Raw genomic sequence first — 20,262 nt, forward strand, 5'->3', positions numbered from 1 at the left:
AACTCAAAGTATTGCCATTTTAGTATTTGCTTGCCTAGCTCAGCATCAGAAGTTCATCCACCGCCCCTGGTGGAAAGAGTTCTATCTGGGTTCTGATACACAAACCTACTCCAAGCAGTCCAAGTCCCAAGAAGCGGGTAAAACAAAGGCGGTTGATTTATATTCTATCAACTGGAGATGGGCCTGTCAGATATATTGGGAAAGGATATCTCATTGGACAAGCTATGGAAAGCTTTGCAGTGTCCGTATGCTCCAGCGGTTGATCAAATATGACCGTCCGAATTGAATGACTTGTTTTATAAGGCTAAACTCGATTCGAGAACTTTTACATTTTTTGTTAGATGATTTATCAACTTTTTTAACTGCACGTGACTGCAGCCTAAATAATGTAACTTTGTGTGTTGACATTTGTGTGGTGACATAAGAACGTTTGTCATACTTTTTATATTGAACGTAAACCATGAATATCGAGATGGGCATACATTTATTTAAAATTTAGATTCGTTTAAACCAGAACCTTCTAACTCTGAACTGTGAAAAAACTATTTATATTCCATTTTATAATACCAATAGGACGGCACCCTTAACTCACCTAAATATATGGTTTCATAACAATACTTGCCACCCTGTTTCGTGTTCTAACTGTGTAGAAATGAATTCGGGGAACACAGTTAAATACCTAGGAATTACTATAGACAGCCAACTAAAATGGACAAATCACGTAGAAAAGCTTGTAAATAAACTTAGGTATTTAACTTACATTTTTAAACGATTAAATAACATAGTTGATATCAAAAGAATGAAACTGGTTTATCATGCATTGGTACAATCATCAATATCCTATGGAATAATTGGATGGGGGGGTATCTATAATAACCACATTAAGCCGCTATAAATAGCTCAAAAATTAATACTAAAAATAATGTTGCAAAAAGATGTTACCTACCCCTCCTTGCAATTATTTCAAGAAGCTAAACTCTTAGATATAAGAAAAATTTACTTTAAGCAATGTCTGAAATATATATTTTCACGAAATGTTCATTTTACAAAAAACGAAAATCGTTCTAGCAGTAGAGTAAATAATGCATATGAGGTTCCTCTATGCAAAACTAGGCTTGCGCAGAGACATGCTTTTTTCATTGCCCCAAAAATCTACAATGCACTCTATCAGACTGTAGAAATTAGATCTAAAAATATATCGTCCTACAGCATATACAAAAATGTAATAAAGACTTGGATCACCACCATTGACACAAATACTTACATGCTATAAAATCCTACCTTTTAAAAATTTTATTTTAAATTTACAAATCCTTAATTTTTCTATTTTTTAACCTTCTTTCTTAATTATAATTTTGTAAAAACGGAATTATTTATTTATTTGTTTTTATAAACTGCACTAAACAAAATATGTATACCCACGAACTGGCGATGCCTATGTGGGATTTTTTTTTGGTATATATGCATACTATTCTATTATATTTTTTATTTAATTGTATCATTTTATTTTTCTTATCTTAAAGCTACCTTTTTTTATTTTTTACAGTACCTTCATGTAATACTTGTTTTTGTAATACTTGATTTTTGTAATTATTTTTTTTATGCATGTAACAAAAGAAAATTTTTAATAAAGAAAAAAAAAAAAAAGTTTACATATGTGTCACTTGACACGGACACGAAAAAATATAGTTTTTAATATATTTATTCAATTTATTAACATTTTTGGTGATCGCAAAGCGTAGAGATTCTCATATTCCACTGATAAATTTATATTTGTTGTTTCATAGAATTTGAACAATTCATCAAATTTCAACATTATTGTTGAACTTCTGTGAAAGTCCTGTTCAAGTTCTGTTATTATATCATTACGGGTCAGTTGCTTCACAGAACTGAAATAATAACAGAACCTTAATAGAACTTTCACAGAATTTGAAAATTAACTCTTAAATTTAAAGAATTGTTAAAAGTTTTCAACTAGCAATAATCGCACCTCGGATAAACCTCATTGGTTACGATATCGCCACTGCGCAAAGTTATTGAAATTTAAAGAATTGTTAAAATACTAATTTTTGAAAATCAAGGGATATTATTATTTTAGTAGGATTTCTGAATCTGAAAGTATTAATAAAATATTTGCTTATCAAAAATAAATACTGTCAATTTTCTTTTCAACAAATATATTTTTTTTATATACATTAGAAAAATGTTTATGGTTACAGCGCTTATATATCTGCAGACTTACTAGTTTAGTTATAGCGCTTACATGTCTGCAGACTTACTTGTTTAGTTATAGCGCTTATATGTCTGCAGACTTACTAGTTTAGTTATAGCGCTTATATTTCTGCAGACTTACTAGTTTAGTTATAGCGCTTATATATCTGCAGACTTACTAGTTTAGTTATAGCGCTTATATGTCTGCAGACTTACTAGTTAAGTTATAGCGATATATCAGCACACTTACTGGTTTAGTAATAGTATGTGTAGTCTGTATATATATATTAAATATTGTCTCTTGTCTCTTCTAGGATTATTTGTCATTTTAATAAACTTATGTATAATTTTATATTATTATTTGTTTGGTTTTTTTAATTGTACGTAACCTGTATTTAATTGCATTTTTACCAATATATGTATGTAATTTGTAGATTTTTGCCTGTAACTTAACTGAGTTTTTGTAACTGGATAATTCTCACGTAAGTGAGAAAATCTGTAAAAACCCAGTATAATTAAATACATAAATTATCCTCTACACTGATTACAACAAATGAAGCATATCTGAGAGGACTTTTATTTTCACCTTTTCACCGCCATTTTTTATATCATTTGGCACATATACCTACATCATAAAATTATGATTTTCCACACTTCACTCACCAAATTTCATTAAGTTGTGACCAAAATTCCCACACCAAAGAATAACTCGAATTGATACTTCTCAATCTAACAACAAATAATAATAAAAAATATCACGGAACATAGAACCAGGTGATCCATCACTTCCAGAGACACCGTCGGACCATTCGTCTAGCTGTTCTATTAAGCCATGTTAATTAGTCTCTAAATAAATAACGACATTGACGACACCGTGTAGCATACTGCCTGTCCTTGTTGTTTTTTGCACTTGACGGGAATAGAACCTGTGACACGGTGATCTGATAGCAAGTGTATCTCAAGCCGCCAATCGATACGAATAATTAAATGTATGTATATTATGACATCTTAGTTTGCATATTGATATCGAAACTAAAATCGTTTAGGTACTTTCTTAGTATATTTTTTATACATATTTGAATGTGTTCCATTTTTGATTTACCTACTAAACAAAAGCAAACGAGTTGGTTTTGACAGATGGGTTGTTGGCTTGAAAAAATAATTTAGGGGGGAAATCAGTACGTAAACAAATGTTTATGGTTAGAATACTTTGACATTATTCTTTGTAGGGTGAAATTTAGGTGAACAGTGTTATTTTAAACAAATAAACAAGAATGATGAAGAAAACATGGAATGTAAAACTAAAAGACATGATACATATGAAATATTACTGATTTCGTGCGTTTTAATTACGAAATAAATTTTCCCATTAAGGCGATGCCATACGTAGTAATGCAAAATCACGTGTTTTTGGTTTGAAAATTTGGTCGCCTAGAAATCTTTCAGATGCTTTAATAAAATACTGCGAGTAGAATACATCTTGGCCTTTTAAATAATCGAGTATTGTTTAGATAAGTCTTTTTATAAGCCCAGAAAAAAATAATTTAAAGGCCTATGAAAACTGCTTTAAAGTTCAAAATCTCCTACTTACGAACCCACTTTCGGTAATGATTTTATTGTATAATGTGGAAAATTAGTTATTTATAAAATAAAAATAATTTATAAAAAATTAAATATTTATACCTGAACATCCACAAAATAAAATAAAAGGCACTTTTTGGCCATGTTTTTTTCTTGCATAAATCAAAACAGGCGGACGGTGTTAAGCGGAAATTTAAACCTTATCGCCATCTACGTAAGATGTGTTATTGATAGCGGCTCAATTTAAAATATTACACGACGTAGTGCATCGCCTTAACACTAATATGTAATATGTAGATATTTATGTATTATATATTTATTTATACCTATTTTTATATGGATATGAGTATTGCAGTATCAAAAAATAATAATATGTATAAATCACTGTAGAAGAATATAATACTAGTAAATCTAAACAAAACAGGATACAGAATAAGACACATTTAATAAAAATAACTAGCGGTCGCAACGGTGAATCGAACCCGTGATCTTTGTCTTACCGGTACAACGCTTTTAACCACTTAGCTAATGAGATCCTATTTTAGGATAATATTGGTGATTCTTAAATTGAGATACGAAATCGATAAAATGACGGAAAAAAATCAGGTCCCAATAGCTTAGTGGTAAAAAGCGTTGTCCCATCAAGACAGAGATCCTGGGTTCGATCCCCATTTGCGACCATTACCTTTTTTATTCAGTGTATCTTGTTCTGTTGTATCGCTTTTTTTTAATCTTTGTACTATTTGATTTAGGAAGGCACCGAAAACGGAGTACCCTTTTGTAAAAAATCACATGACAACAAAGAAAAATATCATACCAATAATCGAGTAACCACAAAATTTAATCGATTTGAAATCAGAAGATAATAAATAAATCGGTTTGCAGAAGGCATTATGGGAAAGGGGCAGACATAAATTCATTTTAACTATCGAACTAAACCTCGCTGGCTTGACGTATGCTACTGAAGATGTCAATTATTTTTTGCATACATTCGTAATGAAGAAGAAACCAGCGCCAGAGCGAAACCCCCGTCTCCGTGGGTGGAGCCTTTTATTTTTTCGGCCATACTTGTCGAAATTAAATAAATGGTCCAGTTAGCATTTCAAGTAGGAAACCTACAACGAAGCCTCGTGTTTATGTTATTTCTCCGAGGAAGCCTTCGGGTCTTTTTGCGCAGTAAGTTAGTTTTAGTTTTTTTTCCTGTGATTTACGGATAAAGGTTTATATTTACATTGAAGTCATGCATTTGCAACTGTAGTGATGTGTATGTAGGTAAATTATGCACAGTTAGGTACCTACTTGGGAAAGATTTGAGGCATTGTTTCACAGAGCTTGATCAATTCATTTATTTTAAGTAAATAATATTATCATTCAAGTTCTGTGAAAAAATGGCCCATAATGGAATAACAATGTAACTTGAATAGGACTTTCACATAACTTGTATATTAACATTGAAATTTAATGAATTGTGTTCTGTGAAATAACTGGCCCTTAGTGTCGTAATAATTTTGTGAATTTAATATTGATCAATATTGCACATTTCCATAGTTTCATATTTGAATGTAAAATCACAAGAGTACCAACTGCTCAAATCAAGATATTTAATGGTTTTACAGCGTGATATGGTGGGACATGGGCATGGTGAACCTCGGTTATGTTGATCGATTCGTTGTAAGGCTGAAAGTAGAAGGGAGGGGAAGATGAAGGTTGGAAGAAGGCGGGAGAATCAGATCTGGCCTGGTAACATGACTAAAGCCATTTCAAGCCACGTTTCGATTCTGAATGGTTGTCTTTCACAAGGGCGATACGTAAAGTATATAGAACTCTGGAACGCGTCATTCGTATATTATTTTTAATTAATAACTTGTGAATTAACACAAATTAATCAAACAATTTTTTTTTTTAAATTAATCAAAAAAAAGAGACCATTATAACTATGCTTTGAACGTCAGCTGTAAATTTGTGACTAGTTACATAATTATAATTTCCGCTCTGCGTACATCCCTAATCGAGTAGATAGGTAGGTATTATAAAAATTACTAATTATTTTTTCTAAGTTGGCTAGCGTGGGGTTGGTACCTATACTAAAAAAATATTTTATTATTTGCAGGTAGATACTTACACAAATTACACCTAAATAAAATATCCCTCTCTTTTCTGAAAGCAATGTTGTCCGTGCGAAAATTGTCACAATGTTTGAAAAGTAATTATTCCTGATAATCGTTTCCATTATCTTATTTTTATGTAAATTTATGTAGATATAGTCGTTTTTTGTCACTGGACGAGGAGAAAGGTTATTTAACATGTTTAGTTGTAGAATTTTGTTCCCACGTTTATCTAAGCTAGGATGTGACCAATTTTACCGTAAACTATTTACCAACATTCGAAAGATCGTAAAAGTAAATAAATGCTATATATGGCGCCATTAATACAGATGATATCTCTGATAAATGAACTATACAACATTAACAAATTTACGGAAAAATGTAGACCTACGGTATTTAATGGCGGAATCCGGTAAAGATAAGATTTGGGCATTTTTAAAATCTAAACTCCAGCGACTTGTGTTTTCAAAGAAGAATATGGAGAAATTATTGTAGGTACCGAAAACAATTTAATCATGTAGAAATGATAGTGATATAGCAACATTTTCGGCTTTCTGTGGTGGTAGTAGGAGATTTTCAAACATTGTTGGGTTATTCGTAACCTGGGAATGTTTGTCTTTCTTTTTAAAAAAAAAAAAAAAATAAAAAAATAAGCTGGCAACTTTTTATTGCAATTTCTTGCCGGCAAGGTATTGCCGTCAATATTTCCGTATTTTCGCGCAAAATTGCCTTGTATTGCCTATTTTGTCAACGTATTGATTGCCCTGCCTTTGTCGGTGAGTTCGCTCAACTATTACGATAATATTGCCGGGCAAATCTATTTCCTTCCTTATCTACTGATTTGAAATGAGTATGTTAGTCAAAAAAAGTTGAGGTCTTGTTCTCTACGAAGTCATTCCTCAGCTAACGTACTCGTTGATCGAGTGGAATGACTTTTGGCGTTTGGCGTATGTAAGTAAGTACCTTCGACGAGTCTCAAGAATAAGAACTTCGACCAATGTATATACTTTCGACAGCGATTGCGAGAGGCCTGGAAAACTGTCATAATTTGGAACGCGATACTAATTGATTAATAATATCAGTTTGATATAAATTTTGTGGAGTTCTTGCAGATTTGTCTTATACGTTACGGCAATATTGACAGCCAATATTTTGCCCGGCAAGACAATAGTTCAGCAATGTTCTATAAAAATGTAAATGTTCGTTTGTTCAAAATCTTAAATCTCCGAAATTACATAGCCGATTGCTTTGAAATTTCGACACAACATTACATTCGAGTACGCGTGTGTTTTTTCTTATATTCCTAAATTATATAGATGTCACCTGTTACAGGTAAAAACATGATTTTTTTCTAACAGCTCTATCTGTTGGACAAACATACTTTAAAAAAAACAGTGCCATCTATTGGACGTAAAAGCAACACGCGCTATTGATTTTCTATTTGCACAGACAGACTGAGCCACAGCAACGCGTGGCGGGGCAAAGCTAGTAAATAATAAAACGCAATTCATCTTGTTCGTTTACCAATACTTTTAGAAAAAGGAGACAATTTTTATTTTAAACTGTCTTGATTTATATCTATTGTTTATGCTCTTCCAAATGCTTGATAAAATTTTATCTTAGTAGCAACAATAGATACCATACCATAAGAAATGCTTTTTGTTATGCCCGGTTTCGGGTAAAACGTATATAAATCAATAATTAAAACGGGATGTAACGTTTATTTTTAATGGTATCTACTGTACTACATTTTACCAAAATACTCATTTAAAATCAGTACTAACTTAAGTATTACAAGTTTTTGGACAATGTAAGAATAAATTAATGAGTTCTGCTGTGTAATTATTATTACTCGTGACAGCTGTTTCGCCCTCTAAAGGCATTATCAAACTGTGGGTAGCTCACTTATAGACGATACATTTATATTATTTCTAGGTAGGTATTTTAATTTAAATTACTGATTTCTTAATTGATTTCTGTGCAAAAATGTTAGAAATTATTGATGGTTATTACCCAAGTAAAGTTTCCCCAATTAGTGTAATGTTTAAATTTGACTGAATGTCTTAATGTTAGTTATTCCCAAACGATGACTCATAGGGTTATTTTAATAGTATAATTAAGTACTTCAATGTGCACTCGTATTTGCACTAGGTTTGAAGATATCTAGTAGGGGTGAATGAATTATATTGGTTTGTTCATTAATTAGAATAGCTTTCGGATTATTAGAATTTTTGTTAATTTCTAACTGCTCTAAAAGATTCAGTTTACGGCCTTTATTTTGTACGTGTAACGGAGTTGGTTTATTATTATCATTAAGTGAGTGATTTTCATCTAGGAGATGTTTGGCAAATTGAGATTGCATTTTATTATTATTTTTAAAAGATCTTATATGTTCTTTGAACCTAGTGTTAAAGGACCGACCCGTTTGTCCAACATAAACAGCGTTGCATTCGTCACACTGGAGTTTATAAATGCCACTATTTTGTAATTTGAGTACCTTACTTTTTGAGTTTTTAAGAGATGATCCTAAGCTGTTATTTGTGCGGAAGGCTAATAATCCGAAAGCTATTCTAATTAATGAACAAACCAATATAATTCGTTCACCCCTACTAGATATCTTCAAACCTAGTGCAAATACGAGTGCACATTGAAGTACTTAATTATACTATTAAAATAACCCTATGAGTAATAAAAAATAATGGTGTGTTACTCCAGACAGCGACAAAAGAAGACTGTAAAAAAATTTTAAATGCCCCAGCTCTTGTCAATTCTTCAACCTTGAGTGCCCGACTGCCGACCAAAAGACTACCGAGAGTCATATTTTTTAATGTTCCCCGTGAGCTGACTGATGATGATTTCCTGCAGAGCGCTCTTACCGGCATCTCTGGGATAACTGACGTTGGGAGCACCATAGCGAGCTGCAGGCTCAGTCACCTAGCTGGTGCTCGCACAGGATCAACTTGCCACCGGGTCTACGAGGTGCCTGCTAACCTGCGACACATCCTAGTGGAACAGGGAAAGGTCTTTGTGGACTGGACAGTGTGCCGCGTACGTGATTTTATTGGCCTCACAGTATGTTCCAAGTGCCAAATGATCGGTCACTCTTTCAAGTTCTGTAAAGATCAAACAAGATGTGGTCACTGTGGCCAGGATGGTCACGCCCGCGAAAGTTGCCCAAATACTGCTGCGAAGGCAGTTTGCGCCACCTGCATCAGATTTGGAAAGCCCGCCACTCATCCTACCGGAGACAGGGAGAACTGCCCAGCATACCTAGCAGCGCTTTCGAGGGATTTCTCCACGATCAGCTATGGCGTCTAACTACATAGATGAAGACTATGATGTTGACTTTAAGAGAACTAATAGGTTAGACCAATGGACGGAAGAAATGGTAGAAAAAAACAGTGAAGTGGGAAGTTTTATATGTGTGCAAGTTAATATACGATCAATCTCTAAATATTGGGATGTTTTACATGCTAACCTCCAAAATTGTTGGAAAAATATAGATTTATTAATGTTATGTGAAACATCTATAAAAAGTGAACAAACTTGTCTTTTCGAAATTCCAGGTTATAATAGCATCAGTTACTGTCGCACATCCAAATCGGGAGGGGGTATAAGCTTATATATCCGGGATACTTTAATTTTTACACAAAATACATATGAAACAATGTTTTTCGAAAATACCTCATGCCTAATAACATTACCTAATAATACAACACTTAATGTTCTTGCTATTTATAGACCACCAAATCTTAGTAAACAATCTTTTATAAATGAGCTTTCTTCATTACTAACCAAACATTCGGACCGTAATGAAAATATGTTAATATTTGGTGATATAAATATTGATTTGCTTAATTATATTGACGCTATAACGATCAACTATGAAAACACTCTTTCAAATAATTATTTTACTAAATGTATTAGTGACGTTACGAGGGAAGCCATAGCTAAAGGTAAAGTGACACGTACGTGCCTGGATCATATATTTGTTAGGTATATTAATAAGCACAAAGACACGCACATGCTACGTGCTTGTGTATGTGACTTCATTATTGCTGATCACTTTACAACAGGTGTGAGCATTCCATATTATAAAATGAATAAACGTATTGTAAATGAAGTACGGCAGGTCTCAATTTTATCCCAAAAACGTATAGATTGCTCTATTAGAAATTATAACTGGAGTGCTTTACTACAGACAAACGATTGCACTAATTTATATAATCAAATAAAATCCAATTTTAACGAATTGTATGAAAATAGTAGATTAATTATAGATGTCAAACCTAAAGCTCGACCTTGGATAATAAAAGAATGGATGACCGAAGATATTTTATCACATATTAAAAAAAAAGATTTTTTATTTAAACGATGGAAAAATTCACCAACAAATACAATTTATGAAAAACAATATAAATCATTTCGTAATTATGTCACCAAATTAATAATCAAAAATAAAACGGCATTTTATAATGATAGATTTAAGCATCATTTTACAGACAGCAAAAAAACCTGGGATGAAATAAATAAAATTCTAGGACGTAACACAAAGAGTAACTGTGATGATGTTATATCTAGATATATGCTAAAAGATCAATCCGTGGAAATTGTGACAAACCAATTTGTAAACTATTTTTCAGACAGCATTTCTTCAATGGTACACAAATGTGATTTTAGGGCATCAAATATCGTCCCGCTAGAATTGCAACATAGCTTATATATACCACGAGCGTCACTCGCAGACATAGTGAGCATAGTGAAGCTCCTCAAAAATTCAAAGTCTCCTGGCATAGACAACATACGAATGTTTGACATAAAAAGACACATAGATATCCTAGGCCCTATATTAACACATCTAATTAACATAATTTTAACTCAGGCTGTAATACCGGATGAGCTGAAGTGTAGTATTGTCAGACCTATTTACAAAAGTGGAAAACATACCGATATAGGAAACTATAGACCGATTAGTATACTACCAGCTATAGAAAAGATTCTCGAAAAATACTTATCTTTAAAACTAACTAAATACTTGGACTTCTTTTCTATAATAGATCACAATCAATATGGTTTCCAAAAAAAAAAAGTACCGAAATGTTACTACAGGATTTTTCTAATTTTATAAATAATGAATTGAATAACAAAAGACATGTTTTGGTACTGTTCATAGACAATTCTAAGGCATTTGATACTATAGATACGACGAAATTGTTAAATATTTTGGAGGCAATAGGGGTAAGAGGAAATACACTCAAACTATTCAAAAACTTTTTAACCAACCGCCAAATCAAGGTAAAAATATCAGATAAATTTAGTGAAATAAAAAATGTCAAAACTGGAGTTCCACAGGGGTCAATTCTGGGACCAACATTTTATATTATCTTTGTATCTCTTATGACAAAAATTTTTTCGTTTGTTAAATATTATGTATACGCTGATGATACTGCACTTGTCATATCCCATGAAAATTTATCTATTGCAATGAAATTGTTGCAGCAAGACTTTATTTCTTTATTAAGGTGGTCACATGATTATGGTTTACTAATTAATTCTAAAAAAACAAAACTGATGCATATAAGATCACCACATGCCAAGTATAGCGAGGCACCTCTAATCATATCTCACTCTTTTGACTGCATTCACAACAATATCACACAGCCCTGTGCGTGTACAAATATCGAACTGGTTAACCAATATGTCTATTTAGGAGTTACAGTAGATTGTAACATGAAGTGGGATGTACACATTTCAAAACTGTGTAAGCGCCTTCGGTCTATTGTAGGAAGACTGTATAAAATAAAATATTTTGTGCCTTTAAAAACTATGAAATTGATTTATCTGTCTCTTGCAGAATCTACCGTAAGATATGGGATAACTTCATGGGGTCAATCGTGCAAAACCAACATAAAACATGTACAAATGATTCAAAATGCCATTGTAAAGTTGTTAGTAAGCAAAACCGTTTATAACCAGAGGAGAGACATTAGTATTATGTATAAATCAATAAATGTATTACCGATTCGTGCCCTTATGTGGCAAAAAATTGTATTACAGCATATATCTGACAGTCCGTATAAAACAATGGTGGATCATGTACACAATACACGTTTCATACAAAATAAAGGAATGAAAGTACCTGTGTTTCAAAACAAATATGGTCAAAGAACTCTTGAATACACAATACCTTTAATTTTTAACAAATTGCCATATGAATTAAAAGAAAATTGCTCCATTAATAAATTCTCTTTAATATTAAAATCATGGCTACTAAGGAGTAACCTCATGTATTAAGACTGTTTTTTTTCCCCACAACACTGATTCTGTATTTTCAAATTTAAGGTATAACACAATTTTTTATTTATATTTTTTTTTTGGTTTTTTTGTAGAAATGTATGTATTACTACGCTAAAGCGTTGATGATTATTTTAATTTTATGTACTATACTATTATTATAGGTGCAACTAATCTCCTGCTGACAAGCTACTTGCAGTAGCTTAGCGGGTATAAATAATATTGTATGTAATCTTTATACAAATAAAAAAAAAAAAAAAAAAAGTCATCGTTTGGGAATAACTAACATTAAGACATTCAGTCAAATTTAAACATTACACTAATTGGGGAAACTTTACTTGGGTAATAACCATCAATAATTTCTAACATTTTTACACAGAAATCAATTAAGAAATCAGTAATTTAAATTAAAATACCTACATAGAAATAATATAAATGTATCGTCTGTAAGTGGGCTACCCACAGTTTGATAATGCCTTTAGAGGGCGAAACAGCTGTCACGCGTAATAATAATTACACAGCAGAACTTGTTTAAATATAAACTGTTTTTATAAACCCAATAATAATATTATTGTATATATAAAAAAAATAAAAAAATAAAATGGAGTTCTACAAATTAAACTTAATAACAATAAATAATAAATTAATGTTTTCTGAACACACCAGATAACTATTTAGTATGTCTATAAATTTCTATGGTTTTCAGATTTCTTAATTTTATTATAATTCAGACGTCAAGTGGAATATAATTCACCTATTTGGTAGTATTTGGTACCCTTTGTATAAAGTTCACTCTAACAATATAGAAAGAGTTCAGCACAAATTTCTGGGTACGATTTTAAGCTTAGAATTCCAATTAAATACATTAATTATGTCGGTTTGATGAATCAATTGTATCTAATAATACTGTCTGACAGGAGAATGATGATGAATCAGACCCTGGTTGTGTTACACAGAGTCATTAACAACTTAATTGACAGTCCTGCCAACGTTAACGCCACTATTAAATTCCATGTGCCGACTAGGAGTACGAGACAAAATATAACACTCTTCTGCAATGCATAACCAACTATCAGACACACTCACTAACCAACAGAATGCATGATCTGGGCAACAATCGGGGGTACTATTGATATATTTATTGACTCCATTTATAGAATTAAGCGTAATCTATACCAGCACTTTGTTAAATCCTACAAATTAGATTAGCGTTGGTAATGTAGAGGTTTAAAAATAAATGTACAATAGGCTATGAAGTTTCAATAAATAACAATAGGTAGTAAATATGATTATGTAAACAGTTTGTTTTCCATAAATAAATAATCATACAGGTTCTCCAATAAGAGGTCTTATTTTTAATAGCCCGCTATTTCAGTAGATGTTACTTTTGAAGCTGTCATTTTTATTTGACAAGTAGAAACTAAGCCATTAATAAAAATGGAACGATACACGCTTCAACAACGCATTAAAATTCACTTGAGTGAATCAAATGCAAATCATCTTGAGTGATGAGGCCCATTTCCACCTCGGTGGCTTCGTCATCAACCAAAATTGTCGCATCTGGGGCTAGGAAAACCCAAGAGTTATTGTTGAAAAGCCTCTCTATCTTCAACGTGTAACTGTTTGGTGCGGTTTATGGTCCGGCGGAGTCATTGGACCTTACTTTTATGAAAATGAAGCTGGAGCAACAGTTACGGTGAATGGATTGCGCGTCAGGAATAAAAATATGACATATACGGCTTTGCACCTAACTGCCCGCAATCTTCATAACACGGCAGTTATGACCGTATACCGTATTCACTCATGGTAGGATATGTTTGTTTGTTTGGTACTCCCTAACTACTGAAAATTATTTCAATAGCTTTTCAAAATACCGCAGAAGTGTAGGAGTCAGACTACGGTCGTGGCTTCGTACTACGCTGACGTAGTAGCTGGCTGGCTAACGCGTCAACCTGTCCCAGGCTTGGAGAAATGACAGCATATCGATTACTTCAGAGTCTGTTTATTGACACATAACTACTAACTAGTCAGAAGCCTAATCGAATACAACTCAACAGTTTGGCCTCCCTCTTACAAAATTCATTCAAATTATCCTTTTCTATTAAATACTCAAAATAAATTATTTAACTTTCTTATTTAAAATACTAAACTAAATTAAACTGTTCTGAACTCCTGAAACATATAAATTTAAACATACCCACTAGAACAACAAGACACAATACTCTATTCCACCTCAGTGTGAAGAAGCGCAACTACATTGCCAATTCTCCGATACAGAGGTTTCACACTATGAGAAATCAATACCTAGGTGATATGATGTTGACTTGGTGAATTTTGTAAATCATATTAAAAACCTATTCCAACCCTTTTCTTGAACCTTTGGTTGTCTCTTTTTTAACTATCTGATTGATCACTGTATCTTTATAAAAAAATTATTTATTGTATTTTTTATTTCATGTAGGTACATTTAAAGTTTATTGTAATCTTATTTTTATTATTTCTTCTATTTGTTCTAAATTACGCATCATGTCAAAATTTTACCACTCGTACCTATGTAACAGCCCTAGGGGCGTAAAATGAATACAATAAAAAATAATAGATAACTAGATAGTTAATTACTTGAGCCAAAATTATACATATAAAGTTGTTGATTGTTAGTTAAATTATACATACGAGTTTTGTACTCTGTTGAACCCCATTATTGTGATGTAGAATTTAGTCCAAACTCCATCGCCCTCTATTCAACTCAACCACTTCATCTTCGCGATCTTGGGAAATTCCTCCATTCATCTGCCAGTCGTCATCCAGTGAATTCTATAAATCAGCATTTTGTGATGGTGGACACTGGCTTCTTTAGTTCAAGGAATTCGGTACAGCTCCTAATTAACATCCTCATACGTATTGTAATAATAATTAATAAAATTAACTATTCATAGCAAACATGTAATAACTACGAGTTAAACACACTTTGGGCGGAAAGGGTAGTTCTACTTTTTACACCGGTATGGCGGAAAACGCATTGCTGTCCAATAATTTTATATACCTAAACATTTAAAATCAATCTCTTTGTAAGGGTACCAACTATATATAAATGTATTTAAAAATGTGAACCAAGCCTTCCCCATCTTACAATTCTTGTATTTTGTGTGAAAGAATATTTTATCAAAAGGAAACTATATTTAAACCAGTAGAACAGGTAATACATCCTTACAGTTATCGCACCGGAGATGCGGAATATTTTTGTTTTTACATTTTAACATTTATCTGATGTTAAAATAACGCGAGGGGTACCGCAGGGATCGATACTAGGGCCATTGCTTTTTGCCATATATACCGCTGACATGATGCAATCTATTAGACAGTGTATGTCGCACATGTATGCAGACGATACACAAGTATATTTATCGTTTGAAGCATGTAACGCTCATCTAGCGGTGAAAATGATAAATAGTGACCTACGTAGAGTTTGCACTTGCGCACAAGAGCATGCACTACTTCCCAATCTCCAAAAAACTGTTGCTCTGTTAATGGGAACTAAACAAAAAATGTGTAAGGAATAGAGGACATGATATAAAAATAGGTGAAACCACTATTCCCTTTGTTGAATCTGCGCGCAACCTTGGAATAATGATGGACGGTAAATTGAGGTATGAGGAACATATTAAAAACAAGTCACAGTGGTGCTATTCGATACTTTCTCTGCTGTAAATATAAGAGACCATATATCAATGAAATTACGAAAGATTATTACTGATAGTCTTGATCTCTCAATATTGGACTATGGAGACCCAGTATATGGTCTCTCTTTACTGAAAAAAAACCCAAAAACAAGTACGAGTCTAAAATGCATGTGTCCGATATTGTTTTGGTCCTGAGATGCGATCATATCTCGCCTTACCTCTATCGGCATCAGATTCTAAATATGTCGAACAGAAGGAAATTACACCAAATGGAAATTGTGTCAAATATGCAATTTGATGAATTCAAAGTTCCTGCCTATCTGTTTGACAGATCTCAGTGGACCCGTGCAGTCCCGTGACTCTCATACACATAGTACGCGTCAAAGAAACCACTTACTCGTTCTCCCCAAACATAAAACTACCGTGTTTGAGGGTAGTTATAGCTATTCTTCGTCAAAGTTTTGGAACGAAGTACCACTGTCAATTTGAATATCGACATTGTTGCATTGCTTCAAAAAGCTCTGCTGCGAATGGTTGCTATCGTTACAATGAAGGGGATACTTAGCTAAATTTGGTTGCGATTATGTATATTGTTTATTTTTAATTTTTGTTGACTACATTATTAATTTGCATTGATTTGTATACCTACTACGTATTCCTATTTTTATTTGTTTGTGTTGATTTGAGTTTTTATTGTTAATATTATTTCATTGTTCATTATTATACCTAAATATGTCTAAGTTAGAAAAATATGTAAAATTTATCTATTGGCAAATAAATGTTTTATTATTATTAATTTCAGGAATGGTTTTTTTGTATGTTGGACTGCTTGAATATTTATTTAGAATAATCATTTCAGTTGCCTTAGTTTTTACCCTTTTTAGCCTGAAATATACAGGGTGTATCGGCACGTACCCGACAAACTTTAACCAGCTATTCCTTAACATATTTGGAGTAAAAAATCTTATGTGCACTTTGCTGTCCGGTAACGTTTTTTTTTTAATAAAAAATTTATTATTCATATTTTCACCACATGTCACCACTGTTTTATCCTTTGTCAAAGTTTGAAAACCCATCTGGCAAATATTTTATTTGAATTCCGTTAAAGTGCCAATAACATTTTTTACTCCAAATGTGCTAAGGAATAGCTGGTTAAAGTTTGTCGGGTTAGTGCCGATACACCCTGTATAGTATAGCATAATCTGTAAGCCTCATAAATGTTGCAAAAAAATTGATAGTAGGCAATACATTTTTTTTATATGTAACGGATGGGGTCAAAAATTGTTTTTGAAGAATCTTAATTTGAATTTATTGTTTAGGTGAAATAAAAATACACACATCGCGCATTAACCCATCGGCATACCTGCCGCCAAGATTGGGGGGCTGCACTTTTTTCACATCCGCATATTGCCCCCCCCATTGGGGCGACTAAAACTTTTCCCACATACTTAGATAATTCACAATAAAATCTATATAAAACCATAAAAAGTGTTTAATTTGGGGAAAAATGGGGTGCAAACTGCAATACCTCACAGTAATAATCCTTCTCAAGTATGCACAGATGTTACAAATAAAAATTTGTATGCCGATGGGTTAGCAATTTAAGACAAAAAGAATAATTAACAACACACTGGAACACCTAAAAAGATAAATTAATAATAAAAATTACTGTGATTTAAAAAAATATTTATTAATTTATCAACACTTCCTGCAGCACCATTGTAATATAAAAACAATGTTTTACATTTAATAAGTACTTGAATGTTTATAAAATGTGTTTTGAGCAAATTGGGAATCAAACTCGCATTCTCTCCACTCAAAGTTTAGACCACTAAAACACATTTAGAAAAAACAGTTTTTTTATAAACTTCAACAGTATGCCTCTGGAACAACAATATGGATCTTATAAAAATAAACACACTAAATTATTGTACCTAACCATTAACCATCTCATTAGATTCTTATATGCCAGTTCATCGTTGGTATGGTAAAACCTGCCTTAACCACTTAAACACAAGCGTATCCTTATGGATACGTTTAAAAAATCATTTCTCTGAACATAACTAACTAGCTGTTGTGGGAAAACTACAGATAGTAGATTATATACTTTTGTTATAAATATATAAACACATTATCTGGTAAGACTGTACAATTTAAAAAAACATAATTTCGCAAAAAACAAATAAGTTATGACGAAAATAGATCAGTTGGCATATAGCAGAAATATTGCAATGGTACACCAAGAGTTAAGCCTGGTTTAATATTTGGAACGCTGAGCTTCCGAGACCGAATACTCTATAGTGTGCCGTTTATGTAAATTGTACCATGCTTGTGTTGATATATTTATAAACATTATACATAATATTTATGTCGTATTTAGTTTCCCCCGAATAGCTACTTATATTCAGGGAAATGGTTTCTTCTCCCTCATTTTATACACAAAATTTAAATAAATAAATCTAAAGATATTTTAATGGTTTTATTACATTTTCGTAAAGATAAATAAGTGTTATTCGCAATGAAATTAAATAAATAGAATAATATGACTGAATAATTTAAGTAATATGACATAAAAAAGGGAATTGCTCAATCGATTACGCTTCCACAATGGCCGTGCACTTGTTCAGAGATAAATTAAATATGTTGGCAAGTCAAAATGACAGAATAGAATAATACATATTATTTCCTTGCCAAGTGAATGATATTAATTTTAGCATGCTAGGAGCATTTTATAAGGTACAAAATCCCATAGCAAGAACTATTATGTCTAAACCTGGCATTTAGTGAACAAAATTTTACATTGCCGCCAGGCAATTCTGGCGCACAAGCGGTTAAGGTCGTTTTAACCATACAAACGCAGAGTTTATTCAACCTTATGCGCCGCGTTATATTTACACCGCATTTATAACTGAGAGGATAATTATAAAATATTTCGTATACTTTTTGCCAAGTTTATGGAAAATATTTATTTTTAATTTTGAAACCATTAATTGATGGTGAAATTCTATTTTAATGACTTTTTTAACAGTCTGAACAGACGTTTTTTAACCAGTCTGAAGATACTCGTTATAAGGCGTAACCGGTCACGGTGTTTCAATTGATCCAAAAAAAAGTCAATGAGTAAAAACCATGCGGCTTGCATGTTAAATTTTTGTTAACAAGAAAATAAATTTGTGAAAAACATCAACAGAAAAAACCCTTTTTTCAAATTTTCATCACTTAAAAATAAAATATAATAATTTCGATTGAGTCAAGTTGAATTTTGTCAAGACTCTTTTGTACTGTTTCATTTCCTCATCTTTTATAAAATGACCAGATTTTCAGATCACCATCTTTTATAAGATGATGAAATGGTATCCTAAGCACTTAGTTTAGAGGAGTTTTATATATGGTAACAAAAATGGAAGCTTTATAAGAAACATTTTCGCAGTCCATTTAACAAGAATTTTATACAACATAGTATTATTATGCAATTTCAGTCTCAAGTTTATCAATTAACAATGCATGTTAAAACCATAGAATACTGAATACTTTATTTAGTCATTACCATAGACATCCAAATTGATAGGCTTGCCCTAATATGAAATCCGGGCATCAATTCTGGAGCTGGAGACAAACGAAGTGACCATATTTTGGCACCAGGAGGGTTCGAGAATACTTTGAATAGTCTACGGCATCAATTGTATGTTAAACGCCGCAGAGCGCGCATTGAAATAACCAAACCTTCGCAGAAAAGTGGAGTTCGCTAAAGTAAGGCAACAGTTTACAGCGAGTCCATTATGGGACTTTTCTGCGCAAGAACGAAATGTTCATTCATTTAGCGACGCTAAAAATGAGCGAGGTGGGTAAATTATAACACGTTTGTAAAAGTGTCTAACTAAATAGTTAAACAAAATATTCAGTTTTGGAAACAAGTCTGAACTTTTGTTCACCCGATTTGGGATTTGAAGTTAAGTTTTTATATAGCCAGCAATTTGAGCGCCATTGTAAAAAGGACTAGCAGATTTTTTTCAGGGAATAAATGGTGATATTACAAAGCAAGTTGCCTGAATACTGTCAGATTCATTTATTGATAAGTTACAGAAAGGGAGACGGTCACGCCCCCTCTGCGCAACTTGGTTATTCCTCTTTCCCTGATGATCAGTTTGGATGTCTATGGTTAAAACAGTGCCGGATTTACCAATAAGTTAAAAAAATATTCCACAGCTATTATCCATGTCCCTTCACATCGTCTACTGATTCTGTGTTTTGTCTGTGAAATTCCTTTTGTTCGGAAATGGTCACAGTTGCTTGCGTCTGACGAATAATTTGAGAACTTTTCTACAGCAGGTGTAGAAATGGATTTAAAATTAACACCACTCTTTTTTTTATATAAGACTCACAACAGTTTT

General features: G+C 32.5%; 1 pseudogene; it reads right to left on the minus strand.

The window, feature by feature from the left end:
* Nucleotides 1-1,905: 1,905 nt before the first annotated feature.
* Nucleotides 1,906-2,035, minus strand: LOC149421135 (U4 spliceosomal RNA; annotated as a pseudogene).
* Nucleotides 2,036-20,262: the final 18,227 nt, after the last annotated feature.

This window comes from Hesperophylax consimilis, chromosome 9 (assembly GCF_061612785.1).
Source record: "Hesperophylax consimilis isolate HC1 chromosome 9, BYU_Hcon_1.0, whole genome shotgun sequence".
In the NCBI taxonomy this organism is placed as follows: Eukaryota; Metazoa; Arthropoda; class Insecta; order Trichoptera; family Limnephilidae; genus Hesperophylax; species Hesperophylax consimilis.